Source organism: Dendrobates tinctorius, unplaced genomic scaffold (assembly GCF_039654945.1).
Source record: "Dendrobates tinctorius isolate UK_male_01 unplaced genomic scaffold, ASM3965494v1 ptg000143l, whole genome shotgun sequence".
NCBI classification, from domain to species: Eukaryota; Metazoa; Chordata; class Amphibia; order Anura; family Dendrobatidae; genus Dendrobates; species Dendrobates tinctorius.
Window position 1 is genome coordinate 9498539 of NW_027361810.1, and position 22707 is coordinate 9521245.

General features: G+C 42.4%; 1 protein-coding gene across 1 annotated transcript in view; it reads left to right on the plus strand.

The window, feature by feature from the left end:
* WNT6 (Wnt family member 6) overlaps positions 1 to 22707 on the plus strand; it is a 98099-nt gene that overhangs the window by 47212 nt on the left and 28180 nt on the right. The window lies entirely within an intron of this gene.

Consider the following 22707-nt stretch of genomic DNA (forward strand, 5'->3'; position numbering starts at 1 on the left):
AGTGTTAGGGTTAGGGTCAGGGTTAGGGTCAGGGTTAGGGTTAAGTATGGTTTGGTTAAGGGTTAGGGTTAGGGTCAGGGTTAGGGTTAGGGTTAGGGTCAGGGTTAGGGTTAGTAAAGTCATGGTTTGGGTTAGTGTGAGGGGCCACCTAATGTTGGAAAAAAAACGCAAACGCGGTAAAAACGCACTAAAAACGCATACAAACGCATAAAAACGCTGCGTTTTTTTCATGCATGCTCATAAAAATGCTTGAAAAAAACGCAGCAGTTGTATGCTTTTGTATGCGTTTTTCAATGCGTTTTTTTGCGGGAAAAACGCGCTGCAAAAAAAAGCAAGTGTGAAACAGGCCTCAGTCCTCCATACAGTATTATGGCCAACACAATGCAGTCACTGATTTAAATAAATATTCATCTCTCCCCGTTCCCCTGCTGCTCTGGTCTCCTCAGGAGACGTTAGACGCCGAGGGAGAATGATGGGGGAGCGAGCGGCTTCCCTCATCTTTTATTGTTTTCAACTGTGTCCGCTTCCTAGATGTTGATACAGTTGAATGCGCATTGCCGGCCGGAGCGGGCATCGGCACCTGGCCCTTCTGTCTTACGGGCCTCTGTTGCGCTTTGCGGTACACCACAGCCTGGGGGCCCCTGGGGAAGTGGAGGCACCGGGGCAGTTGCCTAGTTTTCTACCCCCTAAAGCTGGCCTTGACAATGACAGTACAATGCCTAGATAATACAACACAAAATCTTGGCGAACAGCTCCAATATTTCCATATAATACCGCATCATGATTTAAATCTGTTGTTTCCCGTGACTGTATACATGAAGGGCAACACTATTTCTGGGTATTTTATGATATGTATCCTGCATTTTTCTCTAGATTTACATGCGCCGTATTTAATTTTCACCTGTTTTTGAGCTAGTGGGTGTAGAGTAGCTGCTACAATGTCTCCCATACACAGCATACGCAGATATACAGAATCCCTGCTAGACCCATCTCTATATAACCCATGAACAGTAGCAACAGCAGCAGTACTGAGCAGTGTAACTGTAATTTAACACTGGGGAGAGGTAAAAGCTTACTTGAAAGCAACAGCATGATGAGCATTATACAGCAGTACTAAGCAATGTAGCTTAGATTCCAGTACTTGGGTGAGATAAAAAAAATGCCTCTTGAAAGCAGCAGCATTGAGAACATCAGACAGCAGTATTGCACATTGTAGCTGGGAATCCAAATCTGGAGTGCAACATTTATTAGAAAGCACCAGCAGCATGGAGGCACTACTCGATAGTGTAGCTGTATATCCAGCATTGGAGTGGGATAAAAAATTATTGGAAACGCAGCATCATAGCGGACAATTTACAGCAGAACTGAGCAGTGTAGCTGTGAATACTGCTCTTCAGTCTGCATGTGTTTCTCTGCCTCTCTTATTCTGCTCCTCCCATAGAGGAGGCAGCAATAAATCTGATCCATCACTGCACTGGTCATAGACTTGTGTTGATCCATTTTAACAGTTTTCAGACTGGATGATGAGTTCAGGAGGCTGTGAGGAGCTGGGGCTTATAAGTGGAAAAAGCAACAGATTTCTCTGATGAAATGTATTATACAGTTTCTTATTTTTCCTTGTATTATTGATTTATGTAAAGTTTGTTGAAATGACAGTGACCACTTGGGTTAGATGTGAAGGAAGAAGATAAGAGGATAGAAAGCGGATTGAGTGGTGCAGGTGCCTGGATGGGGACAGGTAGTCCTTTTTCCCATGTCTGGTTGATATTACGGAGGAGAACCCTCTGTACTATGGCACAAGCTGTGATATTGGTACTGATTTGGAGCCAGTGGTATTGTAATGTCCCTGGAAGGGTTAATGGCAGGCTTGACGTTCCCGCCGAGCGCTGCTTCTGGTCTTACGGGAAAACAGATGCGTTTGTTATTCAGTAGTGGGCACGGTGCCCAGCAGTAAGCATGGGTAACTGAGCGCTAACACACGGCTGCATGGGCACACATGTGGCGGCATTACTCACTGACACCACTGATTCAGAAGAGCAGCCCAGGGCGGCCATGGCCCTGGATGATGGGAGTGGTGATTAATAAGACTGGAGAACCCAGGGGTGAAAAGGTTATAATCCTCTGATTGGAAATTCCTGCCGCGTGCCAACCTGCCCGCTATGTGGGATCATACTGATAGGGGAGATGTGTGCCAACATCACCCACATAGGACAAGTAACGAGGGCACAGCCCAAAATACGGACGGCAGGTCATGTGTGATACTGGCTGCGAGCAGTGTATCTAAGCCTATCAAGTGTGATACTGGCAGGGAGCAGTGTATCTAAGCCTATCATGTGTGACACTAGCTGCAAGCAATGTATCTAAGCCTATCATATGTGATACTGGCAGCGAGCAGTGTATCTAAGCCTATCATATGTGATACTGGCTGCAAGCAGTGTATCTAAGCCTATTATGTGTGATAATGGCAGCGAGCAGTGTATCTAAGACTATCATGTGTGATACTGGCAGCGAGCAGTGTATCCAGGGCTGCCACTAGGAATTTTGGGGCCCCATACTGGAAAAATTTTCGTGGCCCTCTTGAGACTCCGCTCAGGCTCCACCCCAGCCCCGCCTCCACCCCTCGAACTGTCCACAGTCCCTCCGCTCTCTCTTGGAAAAACTCCAATTCTCACCAATCACACATTAACAGTTCCCATCACCAGATCACACATATAGCCTGCAGCTTTTGTTTTGGCCAAAAGATTTTTTAAGGCGCCACCATAACACGGTAGACACTTTTGGCCGAGCCCTTCTCTACTGTAACCTATTAAATATTTGTTAAAATGTGCAATACAATTTAGGTATATTTTTATTTATTTTTCAATTTTTAAAATGACCAATAATATCACATACAAAGGACAAATACCACCGTACCATGACCAAACCATATATTACCACCACATAGTGACCTATAATACCACATACAAGGAACAAATACCGACACACCATGACCAGACCACATATTACCACCAAAGTGACAGAATAATACCACATACAAGGTACAAATACCACCGCACCATGACCAGACCACATATTACCACCACAAAGTGACCAAATAATAGCATATACAAGGGACAAACACCGCAACGCCATGTCCAGACCTCATATTACCACCACATAGTGAATGAACACTACAATACTGATCAGTAATAAAAAAACCCACAATACTATCACCATAAGTGGCATTATACACAAGAGATCTGTACTTAGTATGCCGTGTCTGTGTACTGGTAATACAGCGATCAATGACATTATACACAGGAGCTCTATATATAATGTATAAGTAATACAGTGATCACTGGTGACATTATACAAAGGACCTCTGTATATAGTATACAGTGTATAGTGTCAGTGTATAGGTAACACACTAACTCACCAATGATGTCTCTAGGTGACATCCTTCATCTTTGCTTTTCATCTTTCATCCAGCACAGACCGCCATCACTTCTTCCAACCAGGACTCGTCTCTGCAGGAAATAACAGTTATCTAGAGCTCCACTTACAGAACACATTACTTATTTTTTTCTGAACTTCTACATTACACCACATGAAGAAAAAAAGGCAACATAGTATCACTCTACACAGTAACAGGACCGCCACTCCTCATCTCTGTCTATCACATTACCTATCCTCTCCACAGTTCTGCACCACCTTACATCTCCTCCGCATCTTAGTCTATCACCCTACTCTCCATCCTCCAAGACTTTTCTTGTGCTGCATCGGTTCTCTGGTATGTACTACCATAGACAATCCAGTTAATTTCCATTATCCACAGCTTTCGGTGTGCCCTAAAACCCTCTTTAGCCTGGCTTATAACATCACCACACTAACATAACTCTTCTCTGTTCTCCTTTCATAAATATTCCTCAGAATTTGTTCCCCCATCCTCTATGCGCTTCACTACACTTTGTATCTGGACATACTGACTCATGACCAGTCCATGCAGTTTAAGGGTGTGTGCACACGCTGCGGATTGTCCTTCGGATTTTTCCGCGCGGATTTGTCAAAAAACGCAGGTAAATCCTCAGGTCAAAATACCTGCGATTTATCTGCAGTTTTTCTGGGGTTTGACACCTATCATGGAGCAGGTGCCAAACCGCAGCGGAATCCGCACAAAGAATTGACATGCTGCGGTTTTGAAACCGCAGCAAATCCGCGCTGAAAAATCTGCACCGTCTGCACTGCGGTTTTCATTGATTATAATGGTACTGCACACCGCAGCAGAAACTGCTGCGGATCCGCAGGACCAAAACCGCTGCGGATCCGCAGCAGAATCCGCAGCGTGTGCACACAGCCTTACTCTATATTTATTATATTGATGGCTGGATCTTGCACGTTCTTCCTTCTGTGCTCCCCTATTTCCTTATAGATTGTAAGCTCTTACGATCAGCGCCTTCACTCCTCTTGTTAAAGTTGTTGAATTTTGTGTTACTCTGTAATGTCTCTTCAGAGAGGAAGAGGACTAGAACTCTAGAGTTCTATTCTTCTTCCTCTCTGAAGAGACAATTTGCATCATTCCCAGAGGAGCATTGCGGCTTTAAGTCTCCTCATCTCGGCATGCTTAGCATGTCATTCTCCGCGAGGAGAAACGGTACTTCTTGGATATCTGTAATGTCTGATATTGTTTGTCGTACATGTATCCGCTGAATTGTAAAGTGCTGCAGAATATGTCAAACTCATAGAAATAAAATCTGTATTTAATATTATTATCATTGTTGCTACTATGGTATGGTAGCATTAGTTATGTGTACAGTATGATATTATTATATATGTACTATATGCACTTTGTTTTATTTGCAGTATAACAACATAATTACTATATGGCGGCATCAGTTATATGTACAGTATGACAGCATATGTGTGTTGTATAGAGGCACTACATATGTGTACTCTATGACAACATTATTTGCATACTGTTTGGTGACATTAGTTATGTGAACATTATTACAGTATTATATTTGGACTGTACAGGAGTATTAGTTATGTGAACAGTATATTATATACTGTATATTATATATGTATTGCCTGGTGGTAGAAGTTATGTACACAATATGATAATATTATTTGTCTACTATATGGTGGCATTAGTTATAAGGACCGTGTTATATATGTAGAATAGAGGACAAAGACTGGAGAAATCGACACTCACCTCTGGTATATGAATAAAAACGCCACCTTTATTTGGTCATCACACGAAGAGCAGAGACATTTACTGTAAATGTACTGTATGGTCGCAGTAGTTATGTGTATAATATGACAGTATTATACATATACTTTATGATGGAATTAGTTATGTGTACAGTATGAAAGCATTATATATGAACTGTATGGTGGCAGTGGTTATGTGTACAATATGACAGTATTATATATGTACTATATAGTGGCACTAGTTGTGTGTACAGTATGACAGTAATATATATGAATTATATGGTGAAAGTAGTTATGTGTACAATATAACAGTATTATTTGTGTACTACATGGTGGCAGTAGTTATGTGTACTGTATGACAGTATTATGTATATAAATATATATATATATATATATATATATATATACTATACGGTGGCACTAGTTATGTGTACAGTATGACAGTATTATATGCATTGAATGGTGACAATAGTTATGTGTACAGTGTGACGGTATTATACATGTATTACTGTATATGGTGGCAGTAGTTGTGTACACTATGACAGTTTTATGTAGTATATACTATATGGTGGCAGTAGTTATGTGTACAGCATTACAGTATTATATATGTATTATATGGTGGCTATAGTTATGTGTGCAGTATGACAGAATTCTATATGTATTATATTGTGGCAGTAGTTATGTGTACATTATGGCAGTATTATATGTCTATTATACTGTATAGTGGTTATAGTTATGTGTACAGTATGACATTATATAGTGGCTATAGTTATGCGTACAGTATGATAGCATTATATATGTATTATATGGTGGCAGTAGTTATGTGTACCGTATGATAGCATTATATATGTATTATATGGTGGCAGTAGTTATGTGTACAGTATGATAGCATTATATATGTATTATATGGTGGCAGTAGTTATGTGTACAGTATGACAGTATTATATATGTATTATATGGTGGCAGCAATTATGTGTACAGTATGATAGCATTATATATGTATTATATGGTGGCGGTAGTTATGTGTACAGTATGATAGCATTATATATGTATTATATGGTGGCAGTAGTTATGTGTACAGTATGACAGTATTATATGTATTATATGGTGGCAATACTTATGTGTACAGTATGACAGTATTATGTATGTATTGTATAGTGGCAGTTATGTGTACAGGATGACAGTATTATATATGTATTATATGGTGGCTACAGTTATATGTACAGTATGACAGTGGTATATATGTCCTCCTGTATGTATAACCTTACCGAATCTTCCGACATACACCATTGTCTGCAGTCATCTAGTTTTTGCCTGAAGCAACAACTAAACTTTACCTCCATTACCTGTGCTAATGAATATAAATGATTGTTCTCTGTTATCAGTCATTTCAGGTTGGGGAGAGAATGACACTTGGGATTGATTGACAGAAAGTCCAAAAACTCCCTACTCCTTTCTCCAGAAACCTTTCTGTGCGTCTGTGTGTCGTATATCAGCTGCTCTGCTTATATTGCACCCAGATTATTAGAAGCTGAATCCAGTTGGTGGCCCTTTAAAAGTAAGCCTTTATGATAAGCTGCGTGTGATTTCCAGTATGTCACGGCTTTGCCACCACCTGCAGAAGGACGACCAGGACGGGGAATCTGCTTCACTGGAAATTTGAGAATTAGTATGTTGGAGAGTGGAGACATTGCTGCAGGCGCTCCGTGTACTGCTATGTGTCACATACAGCAGTAAACACAGGGGAGCAGCTTTTGGTGTCTTGGGTTTATTCCAGGGTTCATTTAAAGGGAATTTGTTAACTTTTTTTTATGAAGTTCAAAGTTTGTCTTGTTTTATTATAGTGAAATGATGAGTACTGCAATTTACTAATAGATAGATCTTGCTTGCTGTCGGTGAATAGGACCATTTACCTTTACATACTGAGGCTGACAGCCTATAACAGTGATGGTGAACCTTTCTGAGACCGAGTGCCCAAACTGCAACCTAAAACCCAATTATTTATGATGTAGTGCCAACATGTGCCAAATGCCCCATCATGATCCCCTTCTTGTAGTAATATGCCCCATCATGATCCTCCCATCTTTTGCCCTCTCCCCATCACTCCCATCATTGCCCTCTCCCCATCACCGCCATCATTGGCCCTCTCTCCATCACTCCCATCATTGTCCCTCTCCTCATCACTTCCATCATTGGCCCTCTCCCCATCACCGCCATCATTGGCCCTCTCCCCATCACTCCCATCATTGGCCCTCTCCCCATCACTCCCATCATTGGCCCTCTCCCCCATCACTCCCATCATTGGCTCTCTCCCCATCACTTCCATCATTGGCCCTCGCCCCATCACCGCCATCATTGTCCCTCTCCCCATCACTCCCATCATTGCCCTCTCCCCATCACCACCATCATTGTCCCTCTCCCCATCACTCCCATCATTGGCCCTCTCCCCATCACTCCCATCATTGGCCCTCTCCCCATCACCACCATCATTGGCCCTCTCCCCATCACCCCCATCATTGGCTCTCTCCCCATCACTCCCATCATTGGCCCTCTCCCCATCACTCCCATCATTGGCCCTCTCCCCATCACTCCCATCATTTGCCCTCTCCCCATCACCGCCATCATTGGCCCTCTCCCCATCACCACCATCATTGGCCCTCTCCCCATCACTCCCATCATTGGCCCTCTCCCCATCACTCCCATCATTGGCCCTCTCCCCATCACCACTATCATTGGCCCTCTCCCCATCACTCCCATCATTGGCCCTCTCCCTATCACCGCCATCATTGTCCCTCTCCCCATCACTCCCATCATTGCCCTCTCCCCATCACCGCCATCATTGGCCCTCTCCCCATCACTCCCATCATTGCCCTCTCCCCATCACTCCCATCATTGGCCCACTCCCCATCACTCCCATCATTTGCCCTCTCCCCATCACCGCCATCATTGGCCCTCTCCCCATCACTCCCATCATTGGCCCTCTCCCCATCACTCCCATCATTTGCCCTCTCCCCATCACCGCCATCATTGGCCCTCTCCCCATCACTCCCATCATTGGCCCTCTCCCCATCACTCCCATCATTGACCCTCTCCCCATCACCGCCATCATTGGCCCTCTCCCCATCACTCCCATCATTGGCCCTCTCCCCATCACTCACATCATTGGCCCTCTCCCCATCACCACCATCATTGGCCCTCTCCCCATCACTCCCATCATTGGCCCTCTCCCCATCACCGCCATCATTGTCCCTCTCCCCATCACTCCCATCATTGCCCTCTCCCCATCACTCCCATCATTGGCCCACTCCCCATCACTCCCATCATTTGCCCTCTCCCCATCACCGCCATCATTGGCCCTCTCCCCATCACTCCCATCATTGGCCCTCTCCCCATCACTCCCATCATTTGCCCTCTCCCCATCACCGCCATCATTGGCCCTCTCCCCATCACTCCCATCATTGGCCCTCTCCCCATCACTCCCATCATTGACCCTCTCCCCATCACCGCCATCATTGGCCCTCTCCCCATCACTCCCATCATTGGCCCTCTCCCCATCACTCCCATCATTGGCCCTCTCCCCATCACCACCATCATTGGCCCTCTCCCCATCACTCCCATCATTGGCCCTCTCCCCATCACCGCCATCATTGTCCCTCTCCCCATCACTCCCATCATTGCCCTCTCCCCATCACCGCCATCATTGGCCCTCTCCCCATCACTCCCATCATTGCCCTCTCCCCATCACCGCCATCATTGACCCTCTCCCCATCACTCCCATCATTGGCCCTCTCCCCATCACTCCCATCATTGGCCCTCTCCCCATCACTCCCATCATTGGCCCTCTCCCCATCACCACCATCATTGGCCCTCTCCCCATCACTCCCATCATTGGCCCTCTCCCCATCACCGCCATCATTGTCCCTCTCCCCATCACTCCCATCATTGCCCTCTCCCCATCACCGCCATCATTGGCCCTCTCCCCATCACTCCCATCATTGCCCTCTCCCCATCACCGCCATCATTGACCCTCTCCCCATCACTCCCATCATTGGCCCTCTCCCCATCACTCCCATCATTGGCCCTCTCCCCATCACTCCCATCATTGGCCCTCTCCCCATCACCACCATCATTGGCCCTCTCCCCATCACTCCCATCATTGGCCCTCTCCCCATCACCGCCATCATTGTCCCTCTCCCCATCACTCCCATCATTGCCCTCTCCCCATCACCGCCATCATTGGCCCTCTCCCCATCACTCCCATCATTGCCCTCTCCCCATCACCGCCATCATTGCCTTCTCCCCATCACTCCCATCATTGGCCCTCTCCCCATCACTCCCATCATTGACCCTCTCCCCATCACCGCCATCATTGGCCCTCTTCCCATAACTCCCCTCAAGTGTCCTCTCCCCATCATTGGCCCTCTCCCCATCACTCCCTTCATTCGCTCTCTCCCCATCACCGCCATCATTGCCCCTCTCCCCATAATTGACACACACACACCACAGCAGCTTCACTGGCCCACCGGCCACACTCACCTCTCCGCGCACTGGCAGCTTCCTTTCTCTCACTGGCACAGGGGCCGCGGAGCTGAATAATGATGTCATCCAACCGTGGCCGCGCCGCTCAGTGTGTGAGGCAGGAAGCTGCAGCTCCGGAACAAGGATGAGGCGATGCCGCGTGCCATAGGTTCGCCACCAGTGGCCTATAATGATCATTTCTATGTGAGACAGGTGCAGAATTTGTCCTGATACATTGTACGGGTGAGCTCACGTTGCAGATTTGTAAAAGATTTTTGGTGTGGAATTTAAACATTATCTTTTGAAATAAAAATGACAATACAACTTTCTGCAGAATTGCCCAAATCACAGCTTTTCAGATCCGCAGTGTGCATTTTACGATGTGGATTTGTAGTGGGTATTTGCTTATGAACTGATCTTTCTGCAAGGCCAAGGATAAAATCCGTGAACAATCTGCAGGCAGAAATCGTAATTTTGATACTGATGTTTCCTAAACATTTGAATTTACCCAGTCCACATGCAATGGTAATAATCCACAGCAAAGCTGCAGCGACCTCTGCATTTACTGACTGGCAGAATTTGAAAAAGAAAAAAGTAACAAATTTGAATCTGCACTTTTTGCTGCTCTTTCCCACAGATAAAACACAACACAACTCAGCATGCTGCATTATTTGCTTCAAGTTTAAGCAGAAAATCTGCAAGCAGCAAACCATGCACAACTGACAGCAAAATGAACATGGTGGAAACATTTGCAGGCTGCAGGCCGGTCATATTCCATGCAGAGAACCTGCAGAATCTACTGTCTAAGGCTAATTTCACACTTGCTTTTTTTTGCAGCGCATTTTTCCCTAAAAAAAAACGCATTGAAAAAACGCATACAAACGCATACAAATGCTGCGTTTTTTTCAAGCATTTTTATGAGCATGCATGAAAAAACGCAGCATTTTTATGCGTTTGTATGCGTTTTTAGTGCGTTTTTACCGTGTTTGCGTTTTTTTCCAACATTAGGTGGCCCCTCACACTAACCCAAACCATGACTTTACTAACCCTAACCCTAACACTAACCCTGACCCTAACCCTAACCCTGACCCTAACCCTAACCCTGACCCTAACCCTGACCCTAACCCTAACCCTAACCCTGACCCTAACCTTACCCTATCCCTGACCCTAACCCTAATCCTTAACCAAACCATACTAACCCTAACCCTAGCCCTAAACCCCCTTAACTAACCCTAACTCTAACCCAAACCCCTAAATTCCATTGTCCAACTAATGGTAGAAAAAAAAACGCATGCGCAAAAAAACGCATACATAAGCATGCCAATGCACACATATGCGCACCCATAGACTTATAATGGGTGTCTTGCTGTAAAAAAACGCATTGCGTGCGCATGCGTTTTTTTGAGGCAAGTCGGACGCCCAAAAAATGCAACAGGATGCATTTTGTGCGCCCGAGCGCATACCGCAAAAAAACGCATGCGCGGAAAAACGCATACAAACGCATGTGTATGCGCACATAAGCGCATCCCATGCAAAGTATAGGAAAAAACGCATGCGTTTTTTAGCGCTAAAATACCGCGAAAAAAAAACGCAAGTGTGAAACCAGCCTGAGGCTACTTTCACACTTGCTTTTTTTTGCAGCGCGTTTTTCCCGCAAAAAAAACGCATTGAAAAAACGCATACAAATGCTGCGTTTTTTTCAAGCATTTTTATGAGCATGCATGAAAAAAACGCAGCATTTTTATGCATTTGTATGCGTTTTTAGTGCGTTTTTACCGTGTTTGCGTTTTTTTCCAACATTAGGTGGCCCCTCACACTAACCCAAACCATGACTTTATTAACCCTAACCCTGACCCTGACCCTAACCCTTAACCAAACCATGCCCTGACCCTGACCCTAACCCTGACCCTAACCCTAACCCTAACCCTTAACCAAACCATACTAACCCTAACCCTAACCCTTAACCAAACCATACTAACCCTAACCCTAACCCTTAACCAAACCCTACTAACCCTAACCCTAAACCCTAGCTAACCCTAACCCTAAACCCCCTTAACTAACCCTAACTCTAACTCAAACCCCTAAATTCCATTGTCTAACTAATGGTAAAAAAAAAAAAGCATGCGCAAAAAAACGCATCACCCATAGACTTATAATGGGTGTCTTGCTGTAAAAAAACGCATTGCGCGCGCATGCGTTTTTTTGAGGCAAGTCGGACGCCCAAAAAATGCAACAGGATGCATTTTGTGCGCCCGAGCGCATACCGCAAAAAAACGCATGCGTGGAAAAACGCATACAAACGCATGTGTATGCGCACATAAGCGCATCCCATGCAAAATGTAGGGAAAAAAAACGCATGCGTTTTTTAGCGCTAAAATCCAGCGCAAAAAAACGCAAGTGTGAAACCAGCCTGAGATCTGCCGCTCGTCCCTTGGTTCCATCCTCTGCACTTCCATCCTGTGTGCTGCGCATCAATTGCACACAATTTGGCATCGGATGCATACATGTTTAACCCCTTCAAGAATAGCTTTGCTTGCTTCACGCCTGCCTTGTATGAGAAGACATTCCTGTCGGATTTGCTTTTAGTCTGAGATGACAGTATATTGGGTTTTTATGCTCTGTGCAGCCAAGGGTTAATCCCGCAGCCGCTTATTAGCTGATTTTAAGAACAAAGGACGAGTTCAGAGAAAGGGGAATCAACTCCGGAAAATGAATGGTTTTTAATATAGAAGGAGCGCTTTATCTCTGGCGGGAGCCGAGCTACTGGTTTATATTGTCATTGTTGGTACAGGATTTTGCACAATGTCATTAACCCTTTACCGAGCAGAGAGTCCTTTACTGATACCAGAGCGTAGATTAATATTATATCATATATATGTAAATCATACTCGGACTGGCCCATAGGGGAACAGGGGAATCCCCCAGTGGGCCCCTGTGCAGACATGGGCCCCAGCCCCACCGTATGGGCAGTACTTGGTATAATTCACATCATTTACTCTCTACAGAAAAGAAGCAGCATCTCATCATTCATCAACCAAACTACCCAGTGTATTATTATATAGAGATATAGCTAAATCTGTGAATGAGAGTAATATAATATTAGTATGCAGGGGAAAAGTGGGCCCCCAAAGTCAATGTGACTGGTGGACCCTTGACAGCCCAGTCCGGTGGAACACGGAAAAGCTCAATATAGGAAGCAGTAACATTTCTATGTCATGTGGAGTAATATATATATATACACAGTATATACATGTACATGTATGACAAACATAGCACACCACCTGCTGATAAGATGGAGTACTGCACCTGTACAGAACACCTGTCTGCTGAAAATAGTAACTTAATATGTACAGCTGCCGGTATGACCTGGGCATCTCCTGTATATAACTATATATGTACAGCTGGTGCAACCTGGGCATCTCCTGTATATAACTATATATGTACAGCTGGTATAACCTGGGCATCTCCTGTATATAACTATATATGTACAGCTGGTGCAACCTGGGCATCTCCTGTATATAACTATATATGTACAGCTGGTGCAACCTGGGCATCTCCTGTATATAACTATATATGTACAGCTGGTATAACCTGGGCATCTCCTGTGTATAATTATATATGTACAGCTGGTATAACCTGGGTATCTCCTGTATATAATTATATATGTACAGCTGGTATAACCTGGGCATCTCCTGTATATAACTATATATGTACAGCTGGTATAACCTGGGCATCTCCTGTATATAACTATATATGTACAGCTGGTGCAACCTGGGCATCTCCTGTATATAACTATATATGTACAGCTGGTGTAACCTGGGCATCTCCTGTATATAACTATATATGTACAGCTGGTGTAACCCGGGCATCTCCTGTATATAACTATATCTGTACAGCCGGTATAACCTGGGCATCTCCTGTATATAATTATATATGTACAGCTGGTATAACCTGGGCATCTCCTGTATATAACTATATATGTACAGCTGGTGTAACCTGGGCATCTCCTGTATATAACTATATATGTACAGCTGGTGTAACCTGGGCATCTCCTGTATATAACTATATATGTACAGCTGGTGTAACCTGGGCATCTCCTGTATATAACTATATATGTACAGCTGGTATAACCTGGGCATCTCCTGTATATAATTATATATGTACAGCTGGTATAACCTGGGCATCTCCTGTATATAACTATATATGTACAGCTGGTATAACCTGGGCCTCTACTGTATATAACTATATATGTACAGCTGGTGTAACCTGGGCATCTCCTGTATATAACTATATATGTACAGCTGGTATAACCTGGGCATCTCCTGTATATAATTATATATGTACAGCTGGTATAACCTGGGCATCTCCTGTATATAACTATATATGTACAGCTGGTATAACCTGGGCCTCTCCTGTATATAACTATATATGTACAGCTGGTGTAACCTGGGCATCTCCTGTATATAACTATATATGTACAGCTGGTGTAACCTGGGTATCTCCTGTGTATAATTATATATGTACAGCTGGTATAACCTGGGCATCTCCTGTATATAATTATATATGTACAGCTGGTATAACCTGGGCATCTCCTGTATATAACTATATATGTATAGCTGGTGTAACCTGGGCATCTCCTGTATATAACTATATATGTACAGCTGGTGTAACCTGGGTATCTCCTGTATATAATTATATATGTACAGCTGGTATAACCTGGGCATCTCCTGTATATAACTATATATGTACAGCTGGTGTAACCTGGGCATCTCCTGTATATAACTATATATGTACAGCTGGTATAACCTTGGCATCTCCTGTATATAATTATATATGTACAGCTGGTATAACCTGGGCATCTCCTGTATATAACTATATATGTACAGCTGGTGTAACCTGGGCATCTCCTGTATATAATTATATATGTACAGCTGGTATAACCTGGGCATCTCCTGTATATAATTATATATGTACAGCTGGTATAACCTGGGCATCTCCTGTATATAATTATATATGTACAGCTGGTATAACCTGGGCATCTCCTGTATATAACTATATATGTACAGCTGGTGTAACCTGAGCATCTCCTGTATATAATTATATATGTACAGCTGGTATAACATGGGCATCTCCTGTATATAATTATATATGTACAGCTGGTATAACCTGGGTATCTCCTGTATATAATTATATATGTACAGCTGCCGGTAAAACCTGAGCATCTCCTGTATATAATTATATATGTACAGCTGGTATAACATGGGCATCTCTTTTATATAACTATACAAAACTATGTCAAAAGCAATAATAAAGGATTTTGGGGATATGTCAAAAGTAAAAGAAAAGTCAAAGATGCTATAGGATTTTTACAGGATGAAAATGATGAAATGGTAAGACAGGATGTTGAGAAGGCTGAACTTTTAAATTCCTATTTTGCATCTGTTTTCTCTCAGAAAGGAAATGTAACATCAACTGTTATTCACTGTCCTATTAAGGGAATAGAAGAATCCAGGATATCTATAAACAGAAAGATAGTGAGGAAACACTTAGCTAACCTAAATGAATTCAAGTCTCCAGGTCCAGATGAATTACACCCCAGAGTACTGAAGGAGATAGCAGAAGAAATTTTCGAACCCCTCTCCATAATCTTTGAAAATTCTTGGAGAACAGGAGAAGTGCCAGAAGACTGGAGAAGAGCAAATGTTGTTCCTATCTTCAAAAAGGGGAAGAAGGTGGACCCAGGCAACTATAGGCCGGTGAGTCTGACTTCTATACCAGGAAAGATCTTTGAACAAATTATTAAACAACATGTATGTCAGTACCTGGATAAGAATGAAGTGATTAAACAGAGTCAGCATGGGTTTGTAACTAATAAGTCATGTCAGACTAACTTAATTTCCTTCTATGATGGTATCACTGATTGGGTGGATCAAGGAAATGCTGTAGATATAGTATATCTTGACTTCAGCAAAGCATTTGACAAAGTCTCTCATACAATCCTTATTGAAAAAATGACTAAGTATGGAATGGACAAGGCAACTGTTAGGTGGATTCATAACTGGCTTAGTGATCGGACCCAAAGAGTGGTCGTAAATGGCTGCACATCCAGTTGGAAGAATGTCTCAAGTGGGGTACCACAGGGCTCTGTCCTGGGCCCTGTATTGTTCAACATCTTTATCAACGATTTAGATGAAGGAATTGAGGGTAAACTGATTAAATTTGCTGATGACACAAAGCTAGGAGGGATAGCTAATACTAGAGAAGAGAGAGAGAGGATTCAAAAAGATTTAAATAAACTGGAGCAGTGGGCAGCAACTAACAGAATGGTTTTTAACAGGGAGAAATGCAAAGTACTACATCTGGGCAATAAAAATGAAAAAAGCATATATAGAATGGGAGGAGTAGGGCTAAGTGACAGCACATGTGAAAAAGACTTGGGTATACTAATAGATAACAGACTGAATATGAGTCAACAGTGTGATGCAGCAGCAAAAAAGGCAAATGCAATTCTAGGATGTATTAACAGAAGCATACAGTCTAGATCACGTGAAGTCATTATTTCCCTCTACTCCTCTTTGGTCAGACCTCATCTGGAATATTGTGTCCAGTTTTGGGCGCCACATTTTAAAAAAGACATCAACAAACTGGAGCAAGTTCAGAAAAGAGCGACCAGAATGGTGACCGGTCTGCAAACCCTGTCTTATGAGGAAAGGTTGCAGGATTTGGGAATGTTTAGTTTGCAAAAGAGAAGACTGAGAGGAGACTTAATAGCTGTCTACAAATATCTAAAGGGCTGTCACATTGTAGAAGGATCAACTTTATTCTCATTTGCACAAGGAAAGACTAGAAGCAATGGGATGAAACTGAATGGGAGGAGACACAGATTAGATATTAGAAAAAACTTTTTGACAGTTAGAGTGATCAATGAGTGGAACAGGCTGCCACGAGAAGTGGTGAGTTCTCCTTCAATGGAAGTCTTCAAACAGAGGCTGGACAGACATCTGACTGGGATGATTTAGCGAATCCTGCTTTGAGCAGGGGGTTGGACCAGATGGCCCAGGAGGTCCCTTCCAACTCTACGATTCTATGATTCTATGATTCTATGATTCTATATGTACAGCTGGTATAACCTGGGTATCTCCTGTATATAATTATATATGTACAGCTGCCGGTATAACCTGGGCATCTCCTGTATATAATTATATATGTACAGCTGGTATAACCTGGGAATCTCCTGTATATAATTATATATGTACAGATGGTATAACCTTGGCATCTACTGTATATAATTATATATGCACAGCTGATATAACCTGGGCATCTCCTTTATATAATTATATATGTACAGCTGGTATAACCTGGGCATCTCCTGTATATAATTATATATGTACAGCCGGTATAACCTCGGTAACTCCTGTATATAATTATATATGTACAGCTGGTATAACCTGGGCATCTCCTTTATATAATTATATATGCACAGCCGGTATAACCTGTGTATCTCCTTTATATAATTATATATGCACAGCTGGTATAACCTTGCCAACTCCTGTATATAATTATATATGTACAGCTGGTATAACCTGGGCATCTCCTGTTTATAATTATATATGTACAGCTGGTATAACCTGGGCATCTCCTGTTTATAATTATATATGTACAGCTGGTATAACCTGGACATCTCCTGTATATAATTATATATGTACAGCTGGTATAACCTGGGCATCTCCTGTATATAATTATATATGTACAGCTGGTATAACCTGGGCATCTCCTGTATATAATTATATATGTACAGCTGGTATAACCTGTGTATCTCCTTTTTATAATTATATATGCACAGCTGGTATAACCTGGGTATCTCCTGTATATAATTATGTATGTACAGCTGGTATAACTTGAGCATCTCCTGTATATAATTATATATGTACAGCTGGTATAACCTGGGCATCTCCTGTATATAATTATATATGTACTGCTGGTATAACCTGGGCATCTCCTGTTTATAATTATATATGTACAGCTGGTATAACCTGGGCATCTCCTGTATATAATTATATATGTACAGCTGGTATAACCTGGGCATCTCCTGTATATAATTATATATGTACAGCTGGTATAACCTGGGAATCTCCTGTATATAATTATATATGTACAGCTGGTATAACCTGGGCATCTCCTGTATATAATTATATATGTACAGCTGGTATAACCTGTGTATCTCCTTTTTATAATTATATATGCACAGCTGGTATAACCTGGGCATCTCCTGTATATAATTATGTATGTACAGCTGGTATAACTTGGGCATCTCCTGTATATAATTATATATGTACAGCTGGTATAACCTGGGCATCTCCTGTATATAATTATATATGTACAGCTGGTATAACCTGGCCATCTCCTGTATATAATTATATATGTACAGCTGGTATAACCTGGGCATCTCCTGTATATAATTATATATGTACAGCTGGTATAACCTGGGCATCTCCTGTATATAATTATATATGTACAGCTGGTATAACTTGGGCATCTCCTGTATATAATTATATATGTACAGCTGGTATAACCTGGGCATCTCCTGTATATAATTATATATGTACAGCTGGTATAACCTGGGCATCTCCTGTATATAATTATATATGTACAGCTGGTATAACTTGGGCATCTCCTGTATATAATTATATATGTACAGCTGGTATAACTTGGGCATCTCCTGTATATAATTATATATATACAGCTGGTATAACCTGGGTATCTCCTGTATATAATTATATATGTACAGCTGGTATAACCTGGGCATCTCCAGTATATAATTATATATGTACAGCTGGTATAACCTGGGCATCTCCTGTATGTAATTATACATTTATAATTACATTTATAATTATATAATTATCTCCCGAATAGCCCCCATCCTCTGGAATTCTTTGCCCCAACATGTCCGACTATCAACCACACTCGGATCCGTCAGACGGAACCTGAAAACCCACCTCTTCAGGAAAGCCTACAGCCTGCAATGAACCCCGCTACCTCCTCACCATCACTGGAGCTGCTGCAACCCACCAACCTACTGTCTCCTTCCCCACCATCCTGTAGGATGTAAGCCCGAAAGGGCAGGGTCCTATCAGTCTGTGATTGTTAGTTTGTTTACTATAAGTGATATCTGTAATTTGTATTTAACCCCTTCTCATGTACAGCACCATGGAATCAATGGCGCTATACAAATAATAATACTACTACTAATAATATATGTACAGCTGGTGTAACCTGGGCATCTCCTGTATATAGTTATATATTTAAAGCTGGAATAATCTTGTAATCTCTGGTATAGATTTACATATTTACAGCTGATATAACCTGGGCATCGTCTATAAATAACTATATATTTTAAACTAGTATAAGGTATACATATTCTTGTGCATAGTTTCATGGATCATGCAGGTATAATCTGGACATATTGTGGTGTATAATTATAGAAGTACAGCTGGTCAGGTTATGTTCACATACAAAGATGGAGATATTGATATATTTAGTGGTTGGGTAATTTAAAATATTTAATCATGGTCTCAATAAGAACAGTCACCACAAAGAAAACGTCCTGGATTGTGTAATATGTACTCGTAGTTTGGAAGGAAAGAGCAACAAAATATTTTTTGTTTCTCAATACTTGAATACAGTGACTGCAGCAGCAGAATAGTGAGTGCAGCTCTGGAGTATAATACAGGATGTAACTCAGGATCAGTAATGTAATGTATGTACACAGAGACTGCACCAGCAGAATAGTGAGTGCAGCTCTGGGGTATAATACAGGATGTAACTCAGGATCAGTAATGTAATGTATGTACACAGAGACTGCACCAGCAGAATAGTGAGTGCAGCTCTGGGGTATAATACAGGATGTAACTCAGGATCAGTAATGTAATGTATGTACACAGAGACTGCACCAGCAGAATAGTGAGTGCAGCTCTGGGGTATAATACAGGATGTAACTCAGGATCAGTAATGTAATGTATGTACACAGAGACTGCACCAGCAGAATAGTGAGTGCAGCTCTGGAGTATAATACAGGATGTAACTCAGGATCAGTAATGTAATGTATGTACACAGAGACTGCACCAGCAGAATAGTGAGTGCAGCTCTGGGGTATAATACAGGATGTAACTCAGGATCAGTAATGTAATGTATGTACACAGTGACTGCACCAGCAGAATAGTGATTGCAGCTCTGGAGTATAATACAGGATGTGACTCAGGATCAGTAATGTAATGTGTGTACACAGTGACTGCAGCAGCAGAATAGCGAGTGCAGCTCTGGGGTATAATACAGGATGTAACTCAGGATCAGTAATGTAATGTGTGTACACAGTGACTGCACCAGCAGAATAGTGAGTACAGCTCTGGAGTATAATACAGGATGTAACTCAGGATCAGTAATGTAATGTGTGTACACAGTGACTGCAGCAGCAGAATAGTGAGTGCAGCTCTGGAGTATAATACAGGATGTAACTCAGGATCAGTAATGTAATGTATGTACACAGTGACTGCACCAGCAGAATAGTGAGTACAGCTCTGGAGTATAATACAGGATGTAACTCAGGATCAGTAATGTAATGTGTGTATACAGTGACTGCAGCAGCAGAATAGTGAGTGCAGCTCTGGAGTATAATACAGGATGTAACTCAGGATCAGTAATGTAATGTATGTACACAGTGACTGCACCAGCACAATAGTGAGTGCAGCTCTGGGATACAATACTGGATGTATCTCTGGATCAGTAATGTAATGTATGTACACAGTGACTGCACCAGCAGAATAGTGAGTGCAGCTCTGGAGAATAATACAGGATGTAACTCAGGATCAGTAATGTAATGTATGTACAGAGTGACTGCACCAGCAGAATAGTGAGTGCAGCTCTGGGATACAATACTGGATGTATCTCTGGATCAGTAATGTAATGTATGTACACAGTGACTGCACCAGCAGAATAGTGAGTGCAGCTCTGGAGTATAATACAGGATGTAACTCAGGATCAGTAATGTAATGTATGTACACAGTGACTGCACCAGCAGAATAGTGAGTACAGCTCTGGAGTATAATACAGATGTAACTCAGGATCAGTAATGTAATGTATGTACAGAGTGACTGCACCAGCAGAATAGTGAGTGCAGCTCTGGGATACAATACTGGATGTATCTCTGGATCAGTACATCCATTCTTGTATTTTCCCTTTTTGACTTGCTTGATAACTGTATTACTGGATGATTATCTCTCCACAATCTCCAGTGCAGTTTATACTTTTTACAGTTAATATGTCGCGCTGTGCTCTCCCCAGACAATAACACAGATGTTGTCACTTAATCTTTGCACCCTGATACATCATTCATTCTCCGGTGAGTGGCGGCAGTCAGCCCTGCAGGTGGGATTAGGTTCTTGCAGGTGGTCCAAGGAGAGGAGATGTTGCCTGCAGTAGATGGTACAATTGCTGCAATTATGTCAAGTTATTTTTTCTTTTAAATTGTATTCTTCTTCTTTAAAGACATTAACCCTTTATAGTCATCATAAAGGAGAGTACGAATCTCGGACACCACAGCTCCATAGATTGGTTAGTGGCTATTTTGGGTACTGCAGCTCAGCTCCCATAGAAGTGAGTGTGATTTGAGTTGCAATTCCTTGGTTGTTGGAGCATCAAGCAGTTGATTAGAGGGGGTGCCTATCTGTTATTGATCACCTCTCCTAATGTTAGGTCAACAGGCCAACCTCTTTCGGTATGTTCAGCCTCATTCATTGAATAGCCTGAGCTGCAGTGCCTGACTCATCCATAGACAAATTGAGTCGCTGTGCTAGGTATTCCAGCCTTACCTACTGTCTGTCTTTCTGGGTCTGACGTCCACTAGTGAAGGATAGGCAAACAATTCTATGCATTCCGGAAGGCCGATCATATGCATGTGACGGCTTTCGGAATTGCTATATAAGCAATTGTCCAATATATTCTGAATTGCAGCAATAAAGTGGATTTCAGGGGGCTGAAGTCAGTGCCCTGGAGGAATCTTTATGGTTGTTCTCAGGCAATGGGGCATCTCATTAACTCTTCAGTTCCCATCTCTCTCAGCTGTCATCTGTCATCAGGATCGGCCCCGGCCTCGGGGAGCAGACAATTTGTTTGCATTTTTCAGAAGACAAAGTGACATAGGAGAGAGAAAAAAAAAAAAGAGTGGAGAAAGATAGAAGATTTAAGAGAAAGAAATCTCCCCGGGGGTAGAAGTTTTGTGCTGTGATGGACAGGTGACATGAGAGCGACATCAGAAAGCTGCAAACTTGTACACATGCCTGGAATGTGAGCTATGAGCCCTCACAGGAGAGGAGGGAACGCGCCAGTCGCTGAAGGGTTAACAGCGCCCGGGATTTAAAGGTACACCAAAGCCAAAGTACAACCTATCCTTCCTTTCTGTACAGTTTATTGCAATCTATTGCTCCCTGTTATCAGCCGGGCCTTGCATGCAAGATCATGGCCAACACTGTCACAGCAAGAATTGCTTCCTGACTAAGGGGCCTTTCACACAGCGATATCGCTACATGTGACACCTCCGACCGGCTCCCCCGCTGGTCCGTAGCTGGGGACCCCAATGTGACATGCATAAGAAAAGAGTTTGTATTCCTAAGACAATTATATAAAAAATATATGAGACTTATGGGCTCGATTCATCATTTTCATTTTTTTTTAAGTCGCTTTTATTTTTTGTCTTTGTTTCTTGCCTCTATTATTCTGGTAAATTCTTCAAAATGACTCACGAGGGTTTGTGAATCTTATGCAAAACCGAAAAAGTTGCTCATTTTTTGTAATTTTACCTTTGGTGCTCCCTTATACAGAAAAAACTCATATCGTCCATTCAAAAAGTTTGCTTCCAACATAAACATATGTGCGAAAATTCTGTTATGCAAAAAAAAAAAAAAATTCCGGAATGGAACTGAAGTTTGTGCAAAACTTCTTAGACTTCTT